The sequence below is a fragment of the Nipponia nippon genome, unplaced genomic scaffold, assembly GCF_047370975.1.
Source record: "Nipponia nippon isolate SJK-2023a ecotype South Korea unplaced genomic scaffold, ASM4737097v1 scaffold_4, whole genome shotgun sequence".
Taxonomy (NCBI): domain Eukaryota; kingdom Metazoa; phylum Chordata; class Aves; order Pelecaniformes; family Threskiornithidae; genus Nipponia; species Nipponia nippon.
Window position 1 is genome coordinate 93,465,587 of NW_028262358.1, and position 20,309 is coordinate 93,485,895.

General features: G+C 44.8%; 1 long non-coding RNA gene across 3 annotated transcripts in view; it reads left to right on the forward strand.

Moving 5' to 3' along the window:
* The first annotated feature begins 2,497 nt into the window (after nucleotides 1–2,497).
* Nucleotides 2,498–20,309, forward strand: part of LOC148053434 (uncharacterized) — a 56,821-nt gene continuing 39,009 nt past the window's right edge. For all 3 annotated transcript variants that reach the window (XR_015708179.1, XR_015708180.1, XR_015708178.1), the window contains exons 1-2: nucleotides 2,498–2,612; nucleotides 10,226–10,337. This is a non-coding gene — a long non-coding RNA (uncharacterized LOC148053434). The remainder of the gene's footprint in view (nucleotides 2,613–10,225; nucleotides 10,338–20,309) is intronic.

Genomic DNA, 20,309 nt, shown 5'->3' on the forward strand with positions numbered 1-20,309 from the left:
AAGCTGGACACGGCTATTGCAGGCGGGATTTGCTGAGCATGGATCTGAGTGACTCCAAAATTTTTGCTCTGCTGCTGAGATTTGGCTGAATCCTTAGGTAACTACTCCATGTATAAATACTAGATGCCATTGTTGCTCCAGCATCTCTTGTATCCTGCCCAACTTGAGCCGTGGGGGGCAGGACTGTCCTTGGCTAGACGTTTGTACTACAATGGCACGCCCGGGCTTTGTCCCTGGACTTGGACCCGGTTGTGACAGAAATACAAGCCTTACAGACAATAATAATGCCTGAACTTCTGGGCTAAAACCCCCAGACACTAGAAAGGTACCAAGTTTGCTCCGTAGGTCAGATCTTCATTGAGAAACAGAAATGCAGCAAAAAACCTAAGCTAAGGCTGTCTTTTGAGGCACACAGGGGAGGATGCTGGCACCAATGTGCTTATGCACTGATACGCAGCTCTCAAAAGGCTGAGGAAGAAGGACCTCCATGCCACCACGTACAGGATCAAAATCCAAGTTCAGCCAAAACTATTGATTATTGATTATTGAAAACTGTTAATTGTAATATTGATGACTCTACCATGGCCACAAGATGCAGTGCATGGCATACGAGCTGGAATTAGCCTCTATTATTCATATATCTATGGCATGGGACTCCTACGATGGCAATCCTCATCAAAGGGCAGTAGTCAAAGAAGATGTTCTTCCCAGTCAGGGGGAAGCCCCCGTGGGCTAGCCACCAGCGTGCTCTTACTGCCAGGTTCAAGCTCCGCAGCAAGCAACTGCAGGCTGCTTGCCTGCCACCATTAGTCACCAAGGATTGAGTGCAAAAGTATAAGGAAAATGTAATGAAACAGACGGAAATAAGTGGAAAGTGGGATAAAATGCAACAGTGCTTTGCCAGAGGTAAATTTTGTGAGGCAAACCCAGTACCCTCTGTGAGAAGTAAGGTTCCTGAATAAGGAGAAGGCAGGAGATCCAGCATCACTAGGCCTCGGTCAGCATTTGGTACATGATATCAAGGAAAGCTGTTACAGGTGTTGGTGAGGTGCTGCAGGGTGGGTAAGAAACTGGCTAAAGGGAGATGCCACAGAGGGAATGCTCCCCGGCAGAAGGCAGCTCCAGAAGCATCAGGCATTACACTGACCTGAAGTTTAACAGGTTCATCCACGATCTTGGCACTAAATTATGGAGCGTACTGGTGAAATTTCCTGCTGGCGGGGCTGGGAAGGACAGCCAGGAGAAAGAAGGATCAGGATAGCCTAAAAAAAAGATTTGGCTGAACAAAGGACTGGAATAACATGACGGAAGTCCAAGCAACAAGGTTATGTATTTTGAGATTAAACAATAAATAGGCCCAGTTTTGGGGTGTGTAACGGCGACTCATTGGGGAGGACTGAGCGGAGTATACTTGTGGGTTGCCTAATGAGCGTAACATAGTCATGGGAAAGGCAAGGAGATCCCACAATGGTGGCGTTCATCTCCAGTTTATTATTGTTATTTCTTCCACTCGCTCCTTCGGTATATAAGGAACTTGGTGTTCTTTACACTCCAAAACTGACGGAAGGCCTAATCAGAGGCGGCTTTTGCCGGCGGCAGAGACAAGAACTGGAGACGGCGCTCCTCAGCTCCGGGGCCTGCTCCGGTCTCTCCCCAGGTCCCAGCAGGGAGGTCACTCTGCTTTTCCGCAAGCCCGTTTTGCCTCCTGCCCCTCCCACCTCACCAAAGAAGTATCTCCCCGGGGAGGCAAGCCAGGCAGGGCTGCAGCGCCGGGGCGCTGCCGGGGGCCGGCAAGGCCCTGCGGGCCCGGGTGCCCGCCGCCCGGCCACGCCGCTGAGGGGATATCGGCCAAGGCGCGGCGCGGGCCCGCGGGGCCCGGCAGGGCCGCGCCGGGGAGGTCCCCCGCTCCTGCCCGCTCAGGACGCCGGAGCTCCGTGAGCCGACGCCGCCTCTCAGAGCGCCGGAGCCCCGAGCCGGGCCCGCGGCGGCGTTAACCCCGCTGGCGCTGCCGGCCGGCGCCCGCCGCGGCTGTGCGCGCCGCGCGGCGGGGAGGCGGGCCTGCCCGCCGCTCCCCGCCCCCATTGGCTCGCCCTGGGGGACTCTCCGAGCTCCCCGGCGCCTCATTGGCCGGGGCTGCCCCTTTCCCCCTGAGCTAATTGGCGGAGCGGGACGGGATCCCCTCCGGCGGGGGGGGCGGCGCCGGGGCGCCGGGCGGGGGCGGCCGGGCCGTCACCTGCGGCCGGGGCGGCCCCGCTCCCCCGGCCTCGCCGCGGCGGCAGCGGGGGGAGGCGGCGCCGCGGGGCCGGCGGCCGTCGCGGGGCACGGCCGGGGAAAGCCGGAGAAACAAAGAACATGGCGAGGGGAGGAGGAGCTTGCGCCCCCTCCCCCGCCGGGAAGGGCGCTCCGGGGGCGGACAATGCCCGGCCCGGCCCGCCCCGCCGCCCGGGGCGGCTCGCCTCCCCCCGCCCCCTCGCCCCGCCCCTGTGGCAGCGCCCCGCGGGACGGGACGGGACGGGCTGGCGGCGGCCGGGAGCGGACCCGGTGCCTGCCGCAAGTTTCGCCCGGAGCGGGAAAGTTGGGCGCGGCGCCGCGGCCCGGCGGGACCCGGCCAGGTAAGGAGCGGTGCGCGGCGGCCGGCGGGCCCCGGGGCCGAGCCCCCCGCTTGTGGCCGGGGGAGCGCGGACGGGCCGGGGCACCTGCGGCAGCCGGGCCGGGCTGCCCGCTCCGCCCGCCGCTGCCAAGGCGGCTCCCGTGGGCGAGGCGGGCGCCGGCCGGGGCCGCAGGTGCGGCGGGACGGGGCGGGCGGGACGGAGCTCCGGCGGCCGCTGGGCGGGCCCCGGGCGGCCGGCGGGGGGGGCGAGGAAGCCCCCGGGTCTGGGAACTTTTGAGAAACTTCGAGCAGCGCCCGCCCTGACCCCTGCCCGTGGGAGAAGCGCCGCCGTGCCGCTGCCCGGCGGCACCCGGCCCCGACAGCCGGCGGGGACGGGCCCGCGGGTGCCGGGACGGTACCTCCTGACGTACCCTGTCGAAAACTGCCTGGAGTTACAAACCCACCTGTGGAGAGGTGCTGGGAGCGCTGCCCTCGCGGAAGGAAAACTCTCCAGCCCGGTTTCTTCTTGCAGCTGCACCGAGTGCGCCTCTGCTCGGCTTTCGCAGCCCTCAGATTATTTTTTACTCCTCTTCTTGAATAAATAGTGCTTATGTCAAAAGGATTATAGTACTGTTGCGAGGCCTTGGTCAGGATTTTGATCCTTTCACTTTGTCTGAGATGGAGACTTTTTTTTTTTTTTTTAACTAAGTAATGATTGGAGCATCCAGTTTGAGAGGTGATTTCAATGGATCTGTACTGAGCGTCTGTTTTAAGATGTCTTGAGCTAGTTACCTGAAATTTGGATTTCCAGAAATGTTTAGAAGTGGAGAGATGTATCGCTGGTCTGACTGAAATAATGATTAATGTTTTCATAATTAATTCTGCTACAGTTCCCCCCTCCCCTTCCTCCCCCAGTTTTACATCCAGGCAGCTCAGTTGCATATCAAAAGCCTCTTCTCGTTTTCATGTAGTAAATTATTAGACTTTCAAACTGTTCTTTCTCCTTTTCTTCTCCCTTCGCTCACGCCCTGAACAGCTGAAATGAAATTTTAGGGAGAGGGAGAAGAGCATCTCTGTGTACTTGGTTAGCCACAAGTAATAAAAGACAGCTTAGTGATAAGAAAGCCAGGAGCATAAATAGCCATTATTTTCTATCGAAGGGTAATTAGTTATCATCTTCATCTCTGCACATGTAAGTATAGGATGGGTAGAATTTTAAGGTGGAAGTGGCACAGCAGCTTTGGAAGGTGCTGTTACGCATTGTCCCAACTTAAGAAGAATATCCCTTTAAAATGTGTTGACATTTAATTGACCTTTGAAAGTTCATTCTGTTAATCATACTCAAAGCGCTAAAGCTATGGTTGACTGATCTGGTGTTCGTACATTCAGCCGTGCTCAGCATATAAATTCTGCAGCATAATTGCTACTTATTGAGCAAGGGTTTCTTTTCTTCTCCGAAAATGAGAAAGTTTTGCTTCGCCTTCGGCTGGGTGCTAGGCGTAGAGTTGTGAATCCAAATGCTTTCCTGCCATCAGTTGTTGCGGCGGGTGTGGCCTCCAGCCAGGCAAGAAATTCCTTTGCTGAAACTGTGTTTTTCTCCTTCCTGAGGCCGCAAATAGGGCAAGGTAACCTTGAAGGTTACTTTTGTGTCTACTGCGAGACAAAACACAATGCCTCGCTTTTCGTTTTTCTTTTAAGCTCTTCTAAACTCTAGCTGTTTGGATGGAGAAGGCTGAGTTTAAATAGGTCGATTGCAGAAGATAACCACCCTCTCCAAAAAACCCACTTGGCTCTTAAAGTCAAACCTAATACACCCGCGCTAAAACACGTTACCTGCTTTATGGCTGTTGTCCATAGCTTTGTTGTAACCAAAACTCATATAGATAGCGAGAATGGAAGCGTTACGTATGAGGTTGCTATTGAAATAGCTGGGTAAAGATTGATTTCTATTATGTTCACTTTCTGAAGGATAAGTTTCCTGGTGAGATTAACATCACCAGCAGTATTTTTCATGTGTTGAGACCTCTTGTCATATGTGGAATTTATAAGTCTATCTGTTTTCTCATGCGAAGTGAGGGAGATACTAAATGTTAAATGAAGTGTCTGCGATTCCTAATAGATCATTAGCTCTTTGCTGTTACCACTGAAAACCAATTAATAGCTCTTACTCTTAATTATAAATCTGCTTATGAAGTTAGAGCCCTGACAGTGCTGCTGTACATTTCTAAGCTATGTTATCAATGCTGCTTTTGTAGCTGGAATCCCTTTCCCTGACCGTGAAGTCAGATGCGATGTTCAAGCTGTGTTTGCAGTCAAGTAACTGCCCCGCAGCTCCGTAGGGTTAGGAGCTGTTAAACCCCGGGGAGGGGGGGTCATCTGGGGCAGCGTTTTCATCAGGGCTGCGTCCACCACCGTGCAAGTGCTTTCAATACTAAAGAGAGATCCTGTTGTTGAGTTTTGTTTATTTTAGTACAATAGATACAAGTGCTGCACGTGATTTCGTTTCACTGAATCTTTAGAAAGTTGAGCGAAGATAAATATGCCGACAGCATGTCTGTACTTTCTGTACAGTTGACAGAAGGAGAAGGCAAAAATCCCAAGGTAGCTTAGGGGCTGGGACGTTCAGACGCCTGACCTGCAGCTGCTCCGATGCCCAGTAGCCCAGAGGTGGCACCTGCTCTGCCTGTATGACCTGCAGGGGAAGGTCATGCAAGGTGTCCTCTGGCCACCTCAGAGGACAACGAGCAGAGTGCCGCAGCTGACCAGTGGGACACGTAGAGAGAGATCTGCTGTGCAGGTCAGCTTTGATAGAGGCTTAGGTCTTGGGTCTAGCTGGGGGAAGGTGTCGATCCATTCGTGTTATTTGCAGTTGCAAACACTGTCCTGGAAGGAGATGCCTGAGCAGAGTCCTCTTTTCCAAAGGCTCTGTTTTTTTAGGTCATCTTGCTCCTTTGGAGAAGTGATTTGAATGTGTTGCTCTCCTGGGTGGCAGGAGCTCCTGGGCTGAGCCTCTCCTGTTGCAACTGCTGGACAACGCGTGGATGGCATCACCACAAGGGCACAGGTGTTCAACTGGGGTCATGAAAGCCAAGTTTTGGTTTGTGGCCTGAGGCAGACCTAGGGGGAAATTAAACCTGAATGCTTCTTGTCCTAGTGTTTGTATTGTACAAGAAGGTTTCTGGTGCAGCTGGTCCATTCCCAAATTCCCAATTTTATTGTTGGGATAAAGGACAGCTCTGGAAGTTGCACTTTGAAAAGCAGATTCCTGCGTTTCGACGGTTGAGGTGTGGCAGGGTGAGTGGGGGATTTGAGAACCACGTGGAGGTTTGGCAGGGAGGTACTGGTTCAAGCAATGTCATGAAGGCATCAGTGTTGGTACACATACCCACTGGTGGAAAGTTGTGTGCTTGAAGGGTAGTAGCAGTTGAGCACGGGTGTTAAAAGTTTCATTCATATCTAAAACTCGTATCAGGCACCTAAACCCTTGAGGGTTAAGAGGGAGAGTCTTATGAAGGTGATGGTTGATGTTCTTTGTATCTGCATTCCTAGATTACTCTGAGGAGGATAATGTGAAGTCATTCACTGAATATTATGGCATTGCATGAAAGGAATGTAACATCGGGCCATAAATTAACAGAAACAGGAAAAGCTCATTCTCAACTCTGGTTTGTTAACCCAGCCATTTGCATATATAACCCTTTGCACCTAGGACTTGTACTGCATAAAGAACCTACCACAGCAAGTACATTTTGCAAAGAAAAGTTCCCCCTTCTCTTTTAAATTCAGGTGTGTAGGAAAGAAGCTATATGTTGTTCTCTGAGACTATTTTTGCCTGTAACACTTTGTGATGAATAAAACAGGACACTAGCATGGTCTTGATCCATATTAGTCCAACAGATGCCTTTCTTCTGTAACCATTTGAAATTTAAAAGAAGCACGAGTTGGAGTGCAAATGTAGATGCGTTAAGTTGCATTTTAACATACTCGCCAGTCAAGGTGAGCCCAAGCCATCCTAACGTGACATGCTTGACATAATCTGAAGAGGATTAGATATTAATACATTTGAAAAATAAAGTCTGGTCTTGCTTCAGTGTTTTTCTTCAATGACACGTGTTCAAAATTAAGGCTTCTGTGGCGAGTTGACTAGAAACTTTCTACAAGTCTAAGCAACTCGAGAGCTGTTCTTGGAACTGTCAAGATACGTTCTAATAGCTCTAATTTTTAGCTGACTACAAAAGCTATATTTATCCACTGGGGATTTTCTTTGCTAATAAACATCAGAAAAGTTTTTTGGATAGGAAACCATTTCGTAGGTGTCCTCCTGTCTCCTTTTCTGTTCCTTTTCTGTAACTGCTGGACAATTATTTCTGCTGATCAGGAGCAAAACGCAGTTACACCACTTGTTTGCATCTGTAGAAGGCTGTGTGGGAGTAGTGCTTAGAGTAACTCTTTGTGACTTACACTTGAAAATTTGGGGTGGAGGTGAAGAAGGAGGATAATTTTAAGTTCCCAACGCCTGAAGCAAACAGTAGGGTTTTTTTCTCCCTTTGTGCCCTCTTCCTACCTGTCTCTGGTCTCTTGTGTGCGGCTGTGTTTCAGCCCTTCCAGACTGGGGCTCACTCCGCTTTTTCCTCTCGCAGGACTTCCTAGCGTGTGTGCCCTTTGGCATGTCGGTGTTGATTTCTGTGTAGTAGTTCCTTGAGCAGTTTGGTGCTCCCACAGTGGCTTAGCTAGGACGTTTATGCTGGTCAGCCCTCTCCCCTTCCTTAGGTGGTCAGTCTAATGCTTTCTCTTCTCTTCGCAGGACTGAATTGTTTCCCTCTTTAACTTGGTGGACGTTTTTTTCCATGTGCGTATTAGTCTCTTGTAGCTTCTGCTTCTGGAAAAGCGGGGAGCAAAGACCTTTTCACGCTGATGAGAATACAGGTTAAGAGAAATTTGAAAGTGTAACATTAACAGGATTCAGGTTCATGGCCCTGTCAGTATGATGTCAGCATTTTATCCGATAGGTCAGAGTATTTAATTACAAACTGTGGGAACAAGCAAGTGTTTAACTGCCTTGAGGCTGATGTTCAGCCTCATTCTGTTCCCTCGTGCCCTAAGCCTGGTCATACCCAGGGAAAGGGGAGGCTGTTGGAAATAAATGAAGAACGGGACTTGAGTAGGTGTATTGCCCCGGTCTCTATGTGTGCAAAGGTTAATGGATTTGCTGCACATGAACTCTAGTTTTGTTCTTTAAATGTTGCTGTTAGGTTTTACTTGCGTAGTGCTATAAAGAAACAAGAGTTTTCTAAATTATTTTAGCACGTGGTGGTGTTAACAAAGTTGCTTTCTGCACAGTTTTGGTGGATGTGTTGCTTAACACAGTACCCAGAAGTTCTCTTGCATCTAGCGCTGATTTCTGGTAATGTTCAAGTACCTTCAGGACAAGAGTAATCAATGCATTGCACAAGCTCATCAGTAAAAAAGTATAAGCTGAAGCCTTGCAGACTCTTCTGCAGCATCTGGGGCTTGTGCAGTTCACTACGGAGCACACTAAGGAAAAATAGTCTTGTGGTCAGAGGCTGTATTTGTTTTAATCTACTGGAGATGAAGGACAAACATTACAATTGTGCTAATTATTCTGAGAGTCTTTATGTCCCAATTATGTGTTTGAGCTCTGTAGCAGAGAAGGAGCGATGGGAAGAGAAAATTGGCCTTCCCTGTATTTGCAAGGGAGTTAGGATGTGTGCTGTGTCCTGGCTATGGGCAAGCAGAACTGATTCTTGTATTGATTACCTGGCCTTGAAATCAGAAATATGAGGGGTAAACTTGTTGCATGTGAGATGTGGGTTACTGGACCAACACAAGGATCAGAGTTCAAGTCCCTGCATTTCTTCAGGAGTACAGCAGGGTATAAAATACATTCCCTAGAGATGTGACTTCAGAGCAAATTACATGTCCTGAATAAAGGACATAAAAAATGTGAGTTAGGAGACAGTTTGCAAAATACAGGATGAAAGCATCCTAGAAATTCTTGGGGGATGTTGGCTCAGGGTTTTGTGTTTGTAGATGGTTCTAGTTAGCCCAAACATGTGTTCGCTCCTGTGTGCAGGGATCTCGGATATGGACCACCTGCTGCCTGTAGCGTGTGCCCTGTGCCAGAGGCTTGTTCTCACTGCAGCTGTACTTTGCCTTCCCTTTGAATATGGACAGTGAATAAGTTGTGTACTATAGATAGTTTATTCCCCGTGTTAAATCTAGGTAAATGTTCTTTGCTAAGCTTGAGATCTGGTATGTTACGCTCTCTTGGGTAATGCTTCTCCCAAATAACCAAGAGAAGGAGTTCTTGCCATTGGGGGCTGTTTTCTTATCCAATGTGCGCTCTTTAGTCTTGTGTTGACCTGGTACGTGGTCTTTGTATTTATCTGAAATAGAAAACCACCGACTTAAGCGTTCTGCATTGGGAACTGACGCAGCGATGCATACTTACGCACAGCTTCAGGCCGGTCGCCTGCTCCGCTCCACGGTGGAACAGCAACTGGTATGGCGCTTGGTTCTGCCAACAAGTAGAGTAATGCTCTGAAGCACCTGGGCATCACCCACTTCTGCCAGGTGATACGAAAGGGCAGTTAAGCCTATTGCACCTTCCTTTCTGGTCAGTACTTAAGGTTTGTGGGCTTCACAGTGATGCCCTCGTGACACCGAAATGTAGAGTAGTAAACATCACTGTATTGTTCACGGATTCTATAGCAGAGCATAAATATCGCTGATAACCTTCCTTAGCCTTCACTTGTTGCTGGAGCTAGCTGATTGATGGAGGAGATGTGTTTATCAAAGGCATCCTCGTTTCGTGTGCGCACATACAGAACTGGTTCAAGTGCTTTCAAAAGGTGTCAGGAGTACAAATCGATAAATAATATATTTTGAGTATATAGATTTCAGTTAATAAGCCCTACTTACTGCATTTGTTTTGCTTTTGTCGTATGCTCATAACTGAGATTTCAGACTGTCGTGTGTATTCCCCTTCTACAGATTGGTTTACTTTAGTTCCCCTTATTGTGGTGTTTTCGTGTTCCTCCCCCCTTCCCCCTCCCCCTCCATTTCTCTATTTCTTTGATTTTTCTCCTACTAATCTGGTTCTGTCTTGTATGTCTTGTATGTATGGCCATCTGCAAGAGGGTTCCCTTTTCCTCCAGAATGATTGCATGAATAAATTCCTTCTCCGTCTTAAAGGCTTAACTAGGAGGACTCCAGGGATTTTTCTTTTCTGAAGTGATGCTCAGTCTCAGATTTATTGTATGTTTGGTTTTGGTTATGTAATCTGTACGTTTCCTAAGATAATAAATAAGAGAAGTCTTTATGCCTGTCTCTGGTGGGAAATTTAACTACTGCAGTGTAGGTTCTGAATACTTACACTGCATGAGCAGTTAACCTTTATCTCCTCTAATTGAGAGACAGCTGCCTTCAGGAGTAATGTGTCACTTTAAACACATTCTAAGTTTTAAATGACTATACCAGAAAAGGACACTGTTTTAATGACGCTTGTTAAAAGCTATCTGACTTCTTGCAGACAGTCCCAATAATGAGAACTATGTGATCTGAACTACTGAACTTCTGGAATCACAATAACTTCTGTTCATGTGTGTGATACAGATTCCTGGAAATCTGAGGAGCAGTCTTCCGTGGCCGAAGAACGCAGTTCTCCCCGGAGGTGCGGGTATCTCGCGTGAAGGGGACTGAAGTAGGATCAGCTGGTATCCAAGAAGTAAGTTCTTGGTTTTTCTCCAGATATATTTCTCCTGAGGTGCACCGTACTATTCATTCACCTAGGTGGATTAAAAGCTGTTTAAAATCCCCAATGATTAGACATTGGGGAAGAGACTCTTGGGAAGAGGCTCAAGAAAATGCACTACATGTTGTTCATACTTTTACCAGTGGTTTTGACATCTCGTTCCCAAACATTTGGATGTTCTGTGTCTCATTTGGTGCGTAATTTCAGCTGCTTGTCTGCAACTGTGTGCTCAGCGGAGGGGGAGCCTGCTTCTTCAGGCATTTTAGAGTGAGTTCAAATGCAGTTGGGAGAATCGGATTCATCGGCAACAGTTGGAGATACTCATGCTGTATCATAACAGCTGTGAACTTGAGTTCATATAAGTAATGTGTGCTTAATCTTCCTGTGCTGTCAGTGACAGGAAGAGGAGGAATAATTTTTTCCCATATTTAATGATGATCTTAAGGTTTTTGGCAAGCAAATCTGAAAATTAACTACAAAGTTAAGGGTTTTTTCAAGTTCTGTGCAGCTTTGAATTTGCATTTTTATCTGTTGGTATTCCAGTGTTGTTCTAATATGATTAAAAACTAATTTACCTGTCTGAGTTTGCATATCATCTCATCTGTATGGAAGGTGATGGAAAACATAGAGGCCCTGTTTTTGAATTCTAGCAGCGCTTGGAAAATTTTAGTTTAGTTGCTTTTTTTTTGTTTGTGTGTTTTTTTTTTTTCTTTATCACCAATAATCCATTCATCTAGCTTGGAAATTTCAGGAGAGAGAGAGAAAAACAGTTGAACTTTTTTTTTTTTAACTGAACGGTGCTTAAGCGCCACCAGTTTGCGCCTTTCTCCTTCTGTGGCACGAACTGAATTTATTCATTAAGACATTGAAAAGTCAAAATGTTTTTCCTTTTTTCTGACCCATATTTGTTCAAAACCTTATCAAGATCAGTATGTATCAGGCCCTGTTGATTGATATTTGAGTCTTGAACACTTTCTGCCTAAACACCTCTGTAAGAATACTGTACAAATTAGAAAACAGAGCAGTAAAGATAGCTTGATTGCATTATCTTGCCTAACAGTCCATACTGTGTAATAAAATGCCTCACAGTTTTAGATTGACCTTGCCTTGACTTTCATACAGATATAATCTTTGATGTCTTTTAAAAGCAGGAAGGAAGCCATACATGGAGTGGAATTGCACATTGTTGCTGACATAATGTCCTTCATCTAATTAATTCAAAGTAGTAGGATTTTATAGTCTCCCTACTTTTTCCCCCTTTAAGTTGTAGATATTAGGCCAATATATTTACAAATGAAAGGCTAACCTCTGTTTCATGACCAGGTGTAATTAAGCTGAAATCTTTTCATTCTGCAATCAGTGATTTGCAGCTAAGGATTTTTTGTTGCTTTTTTTTTTTTTTTTCTTTTTTTACAGTCCATATAGATTGTCTTGCAAGGTGACTATTTGTGTTTTTCTTAGCTGGCTTGTGATAAACAAGATGCAACTTGCCAGAAGAGGAACTCTTTTTTTCTGTCGTTATGGGAAATAATTTTCTTACCCTCCTGTCCCCTGCGGTAGACCTCATGCGGGGATGCCAGTATCTCCTCATATTGGCAACTTTGTGAAGTTGAGCATCTTACTGAGAGTTTCATAGCTTGTCATGGTAGCTCTGCTAAGGAGAGGGTGAGTGGATCCCGTGGCTCTGGCGTGGTATATAGATGCCAAGTGCTAGGAATTCCTGGAATGTAGCGTTGTGCAGCTCTGATAAAGTTTGCTTTGTTTCCTTAGTGACTTGACCCATTGAGAAAATGTGGTTCCCTAGGAAGCTTTAATAGCTCAAAGTTGGTATTGAATAAAGGGAAAGGCCCCAACATAATTCTGCTTGTTTTCACCTGCTGCCCAAAAGATTAATTTTCTTAACCTTAGTATAGAAAATATAACCCTGAGTTTTGAAAGTGATTTATAGAGATCCTTCACACTTATCAGTTTGAGTAAATACGCCGCAGGCTTCTGCGTTCCAGCTACGGTCTTTTCATAACCTACTTGGTTTACAGTGCAGTAATTTCATTTGGGGGCAAGAAAGTTTCAAGGAAAAAACACCTTCTAATTAGAGTGATATAATCACTCTGCTTGCCTGCTGCGGTTTCATATGACTTCAGAAAAATAGTTGAGTGATTAATCTTTAATTTTCCCCATCATTAACTTAATAAGGAAACGGGAGATAGAATGAAAAACAAACAGCAGAACTGTACAACCGGGACATTATTATGCCAAACCTTTTTGGCTTTTTCATTTGGTGAGAAATGCCATTCTGCCAACTACGAGAAGTGTAGCAGCAACTGGTTAGCTCAGATAATTTGTAGAAATCTTCTAACAGGTTTGAACTTTATTGCAGCCTTTGCAGAGCTTGCTACACGACTTCCTCCCTCTTCCCCACAGTCCCCTGTGGGTTGGGTGGTTTTTTTCCACGGTTTTATTTGGAAGCAAATGTTGCCTAAACTAACTTCTAATATCACGTAATTCCCTTGCATTCACTTTTCCGTGGGGAAGGAAGCCATCCCAGACACTGTAGTGAAATACCCTTGGAAAGGGTTTGGTTCTATTTTCGTGCCAGTTGCTATCTTTAGTCACTGTGCTGATAAGCGAACTTAGTTGTGGAGTAGTGCAGTTTTTGTAATGAATGTGACAGGATTGCTCCTGTCTCTTGGAGAACAAACCAAATGCAACAGTGTGGAAGCAAGTTGCTCATATGTCTTTATTTTAATTCTTACTGGATGTAGAATAGGCAACATACTTCTCAAAGTGTAATCCTTGAACAGAAAATATGCCTGGCTGTTTGCAAATATTCCTCTGGAAGTCATACTTTATTTCATTTGTAAATACTTACAGAAACAGTCCCATGTACATCTGCAGGCAGCAACACAGCAACAGAAGTTGTAGCGATCTTAACTAACCTGCTTGGAGGCCTCTGCATGTTAATAATATAAAGTAAACAGCTGAGGAATGTGTATTGCTGTTGACAGTGAGCGACTGTAAACATCCTCGACTGGAAGCTGTGAAGCAGCAGATGGGGCTTTCAGTCGGATGTTTGCAGCTGCCAACTGCCACAGACGTCAAGAAATGTTTGACACCTAAAGCATAGTTGTCTGTTTAAAACTTCTTTTCTATTTGGTTTATCACAGACATATGAATTTAGGCCAAACTTTTCTACGTACTGCCTAATCTTTCGTGTGATGTCTGTGTGAACAAAAATGGAATCAATTAGGTTATATTTTTAACTGCAAACTCAATTCTAAGTTTTCAGAGGTGAGTTTCTGTGCAGCTTGCTTGGCTGTGCAGGTTGCTTGGCTTCGTTTCTAGACTCCGCTACAAAGTTTTTACAAGATTACTTCGCATGTTTAGCATCTCTGCAGTGGTTCATTTAGAATTTGAAATCCTAGGCCTTGTAGGAAGCAATCACTTACAGGAGTTCTGGAAACTAGAAATGCACCGATTAGAGCAACCGTGGAAAAAAAAGAATAAAAAAATTAATTTTTCCTGGAAGAGGCCCAACCCTGCAAAATGATGGGGAGGTCAGGGAGACTTCATGCGACCGGGTTAACCTCTGACGTATCACAGCATCTCAGCTGTTTGAGGTTCAGTGATCCTCCCCCTTCTCCCTTTCCTTTCATTCTCCTTCCCTCCTCCCTTTCAAACAAAACAAAAAAAAAAAAAAGAGGAGGAAGTGCTGAAAGCTGATTCATGCTTTTCTAGAAGTCAGTTGAGACAATTTCAAGACTTCAGTCCTGCCAACTAGTTTTATGTGTGGGTGGACCCCTGTGCTTAAATATGACCCCAGGACATAGAGAACAGTTTATGTGATTGGGACGGTATTTAACGATGATAGCTATCATACCAGAAAAAGAGCAGCGAGGTTGTAGCACGTAACTGATTTAAGTTGATACTGAAAGCACTAGTGTGTTCACTCTTGAGAGAAGATATGCATCTTGTTGGTATGTATGTTAAATATCTACGCCTTTGGTAAAGAGAGTTTTGTTGTTAACTTGTTTTTTCTTGTCGTCGGTATCCTTGTTTCTCAAATATATATGCATGCTCATATAAAAGTATGAGGGGACATAATCTAAACGTTAATCTGTCCCTTTACATTTCACATAAGATACAGATAACCTAAGACTCTCTGGAGTTTCTGACTTTTTTTTTTTAAAGGAGCTAATGTCCTGGTCAGAGTTCTTATGAAACATTTTTGACATGTAGTTAGCTAAAGCAGTATCTGCAGTGTCAAGAAAGCATGCTCTGTATGTGAGGAAACTTCACTAATCCATGCTTTGCAAATAGCCTTCAGTGTAGAGTTGTACACATGCCGTAGATTCAGATGATATTGTATTTCACCAGTGCTTTGAAGGCTCCTTTTAGGATTAGCACTGTACGTCATCTCGCACACTTCACCATCCGTAGTAAGGTAAGAGCTCTCCCAACAAGGGATTACAATCTAATTCAAGACCAGTGGCATCAAAATGGAATCCACATGATGTGGGCAGGGGACAAATGGGAGCAGTGAGAGGAAAACCAGGGTGACAGAGGGATGGGCTTAGGACTAACTGGCTGTGTGTGTGTAGGTGGCTTTTGAGTTGTTTGCTTTATCAAAAGAGAGGAAGACATGCGACATATCTTCTTAGCCAGTTATTTGTCTGGCTATAAATATCTTGAAAGATGTTGGTTTGGTTGGATGGTATGTGGATTTGAAGTTAGGACAGACACTGATGAAGTTGTGGTTTTAGGTTGATCTTTTTTTCCAAGTACAGCAGAGGGAGCAGGTGAAACGGGCAGAGGTTTCCAAAAGCCTTTTCTTGCAAATCTAAGAAACTCTGAAAAGCTTGTAGTGAACTTGGAAGAAGAGTCAATATGAATATAACATTTGACTTAAAACTATTGCAAACTTAGTGACGTACTGACCAAGTTCAGGGCTAAGGCAGATGTCAGAGGTAGGGCTTGCATTCATTGTAGAAGTAGCTGCATTTTCCACGAGTATCTATGGCAAAAGAGAAACGGGAATTACTGACAACAGGCAGGTTAGATTTGTGAATGATAGAGATGGGTGTTACTGTTGATGAAGTTGTACAGTAATGAAGAGAGCTGTGGTTCAATGAACAACAAGTTTTTAGGTGAGTGCTTCTGAAACCTTTCTGGCCTTAAAACTGGCTTTATTGACAACCCAGAGAACTTCCTAAGTGATCTGGTAATAAAATTCATGAAACTTGGACGCACTTGAGAAACACTATCTAGGCAGAGGATTCTTGACGTAATCTCCTCATCTGGAAAGCTTCGCAATGTATTTGAAGAAGCGGATTGAGCAATAGGAGAGAACTTGCATAGGCAGAGTATTTAATATCAAAAGCATTAAGTACCTCCTGTGAAGATTTACATATTGATAATATTTGTGCTTTGGCAGGAAATTCTTTCAATACCCATTCTATTACTCTTCTTCCTGAATTACGTACCGTCTCAAAGTTCAGCGTGTTTCCTCTTGGAAAATGTAGTAGTATGTTGGGATTGTTTGCTTCAGCCTCTAATCTCGCTACATGCACACGAGGAGTTTTCTTCCAGAAAAACAGCTTCAGACATGTAACCTGCTCTTCTGCCAGCTACATCTTAAAACCTGCTGGGGCTAAACTTCAGAAGAACATTAGAGCAGTGGTCCTTAATTTTTGTCTGCAGTGGAAGCTGGCTGCTAGGTTTGTGTTACCCTAAATGCTGGTGTATGTTGTTGTACCTGGTACTTGTTGAGGTCACTGTCTCACTTGGAAGGCAGGGTCTTGCTTCAAGGCCCTGGCTTCCAGATTTGGGTAGGTCTAGTCAAGCCCTCTTTACCCTTCTGCTGAATTAATGGATGTATTCTTAAAAAAGCTGCTTCCTTCCCCAGCCCTGTTTGAAAGGGAAGAGCAGTTCTCATCTGAGGGGTCCTGGTTTTGACTCTGCAGAAGTTCCGTCTGCTGGCCAGGAAGGAGGGAAGGAAAAGGGGAAAGTCAGCCAGCGCTACTTACCTGTGTGTGTTGTTTATGGAAATCATATTTAAAATGACGGGGCAGCTGTTGGAAAAGGCACAATCCATCTGCCTACATATGCACTTCTTATGAAGAGAACACAGTTGGTGATGTGAATGGAAAGCTTTCAGTGCTGAGCTGCTCTTCCAACTCAAGCCACACTCAAAACCATAAATTGTACAGATATGTGCTTTAACTCTTTGCTTGAAAAGTGACAGTGTTAAATAGCCATGCTTCTTGGGGAGTTTTCTTTGTTAATGATATGTGAAATAGGCATTATACAATGTGCTTGTTTTGTTTAAAAACACAGTAAAAGAAGATGAACTAATCCTGTAGGTCTACAACAAATCTGAATTGGAAAGGATGACTCTTCTGAGCTGAATTGGGCATATAACCTTTTTCCCTTTAAGCAGTAATTTATAGACCAAGATGCATGAAATCACTCCTTTTTTTTGTACTGATATATACAGACTGTTCTGTTTTCCTAAAGCTTCAAACAGTTGTTGTGAAATGAATAAATGAACAAAGGATATGAGAAGAAAGCCACGTGCCGTGCAGTGACATGGTGTTTTTCCAGATGATGGCTTGAGGCATCTTTTTAGCTGTGGATGTAAACCTAGCTTCTTTCATTTAACAATAATTGATTTAATATGGATAGCCAGCATTTTGCTCTGATTCAGCCTTCCTGTCATTGGTACTTGATTTTTCTTGTAAGTAAATTGGAGATATTTTCAGTAACTTTCTGTCTTGTGTTGCTGAAGATTTTTTTTTTCTTCCCCTCTCCCTTGTATGCCCTTTGATTAAATACATACCTCCTTTGATAATGCAGAGCATAGAAAATTAACTTCAGAGCTTCTGCCTATAGCAAGGCAAGAATATCAGTGGAAGAGAGGGATATTGCTGAGAGGTCGTTTTTTGTTTTTTTGGTTTTTTGTTTTTTTTTTTTCAGTCTGTTCTGGGCATCCAGGTGTATTTCAGTCAATAGCTGGTCTTTCAGCATCTGCCTAGAGAAGTTCTGAGTGGTTCTGTCCTCTTCATTGCGCTCCTTTTTTTATTCTTGTCTTGTGTAAGGGCAGAGGATTTGCTTTTAGCACTCCAGGATGCTGTGCAGAGATCTCTTGTCTCTTTGCTTGCACCATATCACACATCTCTTTGCCTTCCTCCCCGACTCACCTTTATTCATTAGATGCAACTTAAACTTCTTGCTTTTGTCTTCAAGGCCATCACAGCTTATACATGTATTAACTCCCACATCCAGTTGTCCTGTAATGCTATTTTCTGTTCCTGACTTGAACTTTTTCTGTCTTTTTTGAACTTTTCAAACTTTTTTTTCCCTCAATTTCAGAAATAAAAGGCTAATCAGTCATCAATCTAACTACTTCGTTGTAGTAAAAGCTTTGGGAAGAGTTTGTGCACTCTTCTGAAGGCCATAGGTTGTTAAGTGATCTTCTTACAATAATGTTGATAGTACTTTTTTCCCTTGCCCTCATCACCTTCTGTATACTTTGAGAGTAGGATTAATATTTTCGTACTGCAGTGTTGATTTTGCAGAGTTCATAGCTGTATTTCTGATGTGTGCTGCCATTTCTGGGGAAACTGCTTTATCCTGTGCAGAATGGTGAAAACATTTTATTTCCTCCAGAAAGGTTTTCACCATTCTGCATAGCAACACGAATATTCTTTATGTTCCTTTATATATATATTTATATATTCTTGAAACTAATTGTATTAAGAAACTGTACAATACAAGACTGCTATACTCTGCTGTGTATTTTTTGTGTGTGTACACATGTATACATACACACAAACGTAATCAGCGAAGCCAGAGACAATACGGTATGAAGAAGGAAAGAAAGAGGCAAAGGCGGCTGTGCAAACGGCTTAGTTTTTTCCACCCACTGCCTAGCTGTGCGTGCTGAGCAGACTGAACCAGCCTTGTGTTCTAGAACTTCTTAATACAATTAGTTTCAAGCACTCTAGCTGTGTTTTATTTACAACGTTATTCCGTGGGATATATGCTCATCTGAAGCTCTTGCTCTAAAATTACTGGTTTAAAAAAAAAATAAAGCAACTGAATATTTAGTCTGTTTACATTAATAACAAACGCTGCTGTTCCTTTAGAGCAAGGATCTTATTAGTGTGTTGGCAATTTAATGTATGAAAGCTAGAATGAACCATGAAGTTCCTCTATTTTGATTGTTGAAAGCTACATAACCTTAAAACCTTTCTGCATATCTGATGCAATTCTGGGACTCATCGCAGTGATTAATTCTATAGCTATAAATGCTCGTCATCAACATCCTGAAATGTTTTCAAAACATATGGAGGGGGTTTTAACAGCTTAAACTAAACGGTGGTGAAATAATGGAAACCCTATGTGAGACACTTTTACAACGGTACTTACTGTCTCCTTGAAATGGTACCTGCTATTAGGGTTTTTGGTCTTTTGTATGAATAGTGATGTCCTTTGAGCAGCAATTGGAGCTTCTATGTAATGCATGGAAACAGCGAAAGGAAGGAAACTAGCTTAGTCCTTAGCTCATAGGGCAAGACTCAACTAGGAGCAGTGGGGAAAAGGGTATAAAGCAGCACTCAAACGGCTCTGCAGAGCTTGTTAGATGAGGCCCAGGGCTGTGACCCTGCAGATGTACAGCTCTTTGACTAAAGGTGGCCCTGGAAATGGTATAGAAGCCACTTGGCAGGTCCCATAAATACAGTTATCTGTTAATCAGTTAAGTACCTCAAAAATGGCAACTTCAGCAATTAAGCTTCTTTACAAAGAAACAAATAGGAATTACATTCTGAAAGTAAATATGGTGGTGTCTTAATGTGGAAAACCACTAGAAATGCGATTTCTCTGTCCCACAGTGGGTTTGTATTGTTATCGTTACCTTTGAATACTCTGCGAGGATCTAATTGTTCATCAAAGTTGGTAAGAAATACCTATGGAAAGGATTCACCTTGCTGAACTTACTACAGCTGTGGTGTAGTTAAATATCATAGCATCATAGAATGGTTTGGGTTGGAAGGGACCTTTAAAGGTCATCTAGTCGAACCCCCTTGCAATGAACAGGGACATCTTCAACTAGATCAGGTTGCCCAAAGCCCTGTCCAACCTGACCTTGAATGTTTCCAGGGATGGGGCATCTACCACCTCTCTGGGCAACCCGTTCCAGTGTTTCACCACCCTCATAAAAAAATTCTTCCTTATAGCTAGTCTGAATCTACCCTCTTTTAGTTTAAAACCATCACCCCTTGTCCTATTGCTACAAGCCCTACTAAAGTCTGTCCCCATCGTTCTTGTACGCCCCCTTCAGGTACTGAAAGGCTGCAACAAGGTCTCCCTGGAGCCTTGTCTTCTCCTGGCTGAACAACCCCAGCTCTTTCAGCCTTTCCTTGTAGGAGAGGTGCTCCATCCCTCTGATCATCTTTGTGGACCTCCTCTGGACCCTCTCCAACAGATCCATGTCCTTCCTGTACTGAGGACCCCAGAGCTGGACACAGTACTCCAGGTGGGGTCTCATCAGAGCGGAGCAGAGGGGCAGAATCACCTCCTTCGACCTGCTGGCCACGCTTCTTTTGATGCAGCCCAGGATACGGTTGGCCTTCTGGGCTGCAAGAGCACATTGCCAGCTCATGTCGAGCTTTTCATCCACCAGTACCCCCAAGTCCTTTTCTGTGGGGCTGCTCTCAATCCCTTCATACCCCAGCCTGTATTGATACTTGGGATTGCCCCGACCCAGGTGCAGGACCTCGCACTTGTCCTTGTTGAACCTCATGAGGTTCACACAGGCCCACCTCTTGAGCTTGTCCAGGTCCCTCTGGATGGCATCCTATCCCTCAAGCATGTTAACTGCACCACTCAGCTTGGTGTCATCTTCAAACTTGCTGATGGTGCACTCGATCCCACTGTCTCTGTCAT